Raw genomic sequence first — 2471 nt, 5'->3', positions numbered from 1 at the left:
TTTTGGTTTTATTGTCTCTATAGTTATTAGATTGATTTTTAGAGATATATATTTTTATATATTTTTTATTTATAGGTATTGATTTAGTTAATGTATGATTTACATTATATTGTGCGTGGGTGTGTATATATGATTATTTTGATATATATAGATAGATAGATTGGTTTTATATTTTTTTATATTGAGATATAAATATATTAGATATTTATTTATTACCCCATCCACAAATTCCTATACACACACCCTCCCCCCTATAGACAGATAGTATAGATAGCCTCGTATCCACCCATCCCACCCCCCAGTCTATGACATGATCACCTAGTGACAGTATCCGTGACACCTGGAATATTACTCTTGTTGTATAGTGATTGAGTGAGAGACTTGTACACTCGCTACGAGTCGTAGGGGATGAGTCCTCTGCCTTGAGTGAGAGTTTAGTTGACGTATAGTATCCGCTCATCCGAACCGTCCATCCGTGCTGAGTCTGATAGATTGTTTTATAGTCCGGGTTAGTGATACTGATATTTTGTGCGTGGGTGGTGAGATTTTATATCACGTCTGTGTGCCGTTGTAGTGAGACTTCGATTGTCGGGATATTTTTAGCTGTCACCTCATGGTATAGTCACTGGACGCCGTTAGTAGTTGTGTGTCTCTCTGTCGTCTGTCTGTGTGTGTGGTAGTGTTTGTCTGTGTGTGTGTGTGTGAGTGTGTGTGTGTCTGTGTGGATGTGTAAGGTGTGTGTATCATGTGTGAGTAGTGGGGTGTGTTGTGTAGAGTGTGTGTGTGTTGTGTGTTATGTAGTGGTGTGTGTGATCGGGTGTTGGGTGTGTTTGTGTGTATTTGGTGTGAGTGTGGTGTGTATCATGTGTGTTGGCTGTGTGTGTGGTGTTTGGTGTGGGGGTGAGTGGGTGGGGTGTGTAAGGTGTGTGGGGGGGAGTGGGAGGGGTGGGGTGATGGCTTGTATATAATGTGAGGGGAGGGGTGTTTGTTGTAGGGGGGTGGGATGTGTGTTGTGTAACTTTGTGGGTTGCTGTAGTGGTGGTGTGTGTTGTGAGAGTGTGTATTGTGTCGTGTTTTGTGTGGTGTGTAAGTTTTTGTGGATGTTGGGTTTGTTATGGGTCTGTGTTGGGTGTGTTGAATATGTGTGTTGTATGTTGTGTTTATGTGTGGTGTGAGTGTGTGTGTGTGTGTGGGTGTTGTGTGTGTGTGTGTGTGTTCGTTTGTGTGGGTGTGTGTAGTGGTGTGTGATTGTGAGTTGTTGTGTGTGTGTAGTGTGTGTGTGGGTGTGTGTTATAATATGGTGGGGTGTAGTGTGGTGTGTGGGTGTGATGATTTGTATGTGTGTGGAGTATGAGTGTGTGTTTGAGTGTGTGTGTTGTATTGTGGGTGTTGTAAGTGTGTGTTGTGTGTATGTGTGTGTGTTGGGTGGTGTTTTGTGTGTGTTTTTGGTGTGTTGTGTGAGTGGTATCGGGGTGAGTGTATGTGAGTGTGTATGTGTTGTCTGGGTGTGTGTGTGTGTGTGTGGGCTTTTGTGTCTTTGAGTGTGTGTGTGTGTCTGTGGTGTGTGAGGTTATGTGGGGGTGTGTATGGGGTGATATGTGGTGTGTGTGGGTGTGTTGGTGTGTGTGGGTGGGTGAATGTGTGTGTGTTGTGTGAGTAGTGTGTTTGTATGGAGTGTGTGTATGTAAGTTGTTGTGGGTGTTGATGTGTGTTTGTGTATGTGTGTGTGTATGTGTGTTTGTAGGGGTGTGTGTTGGGTGGTTAGGATGTGTAGGGTGTGTGTGTGTGTGTGTGTGTGTGGTGTGTTGGTGTTGTGGTGTTGTTGGGTGTTTGTTTGTTTGTTTTTGAGTTTGGGTGTGTGGGGGGGTGTGTGGAGGGTGACTGGAGATGTTGTGTGTGTATGTGGGTGTGTGTTTTGGGTGTGTGTGTGGTGGTGTGTGTGTTTGTGTAGTAGTTTAGGGTTTGTGTGTGTAATTGTGTGTGGGTGGTGTGTGGGGGGTGTGACGTGTTGTGTGTGTAATGTGTGTATGTGTGTGTTGTTGTGTGTGTGTGTGTAGGGGTGTGTGTGTATGTCAGTAGTGGTGGAGGCGGTGTGTATAGTGGTGGTGTGTGTGTGTGGTTTGTGTGTGTGTGTGTGTTTGTGTGTGTGTGATGAATGTAGTGTGTGTTGTGTGTGTGTGTGTGTGGTGTGGTGTTGTGTGTGGTGTGTGTGTTGTGAGATGAGTGTGTGTTGTGGTGTCGTGTGTGTGTGTGTGTGTGTGTGTGTGTGTGTGTTGTGTGTGTGTGTCAATAAGGGGTGTGTGTGTGTAGTGTGGATGTGTGTGTGTGGTGGTGTGTGGGGTTGTGTGTGTGTGTGTGTGGTGTTGGGTGTGTTTGGTGTGTGTTGTGTGATGTTTTGTGTTGTGTGTGTGTGTGTGTGTTTGTGTTTGTTGTGTGTGTATATGTGTGTTGATGTGTGTGAGTTGATTGTG

Source organism: Penaeus japonicus, unplaced genomic scaffold, assembly GCF_977035675.1.
Source record: "Penaeus japonicus unplaced genomic scaffold, GWHDUDI00000001_assembly GWHDUDI00000017, whole genome shotgun sequence".
Lineage (NCBI taxonomy): Eukaryota > Metazoa > Arthropoda > Malacostraca > Decapoda > Penaeidae > Penaeus > Penaeus japonicus.
Note: the sequence above shows the minus strand (reverse complement) of the source record.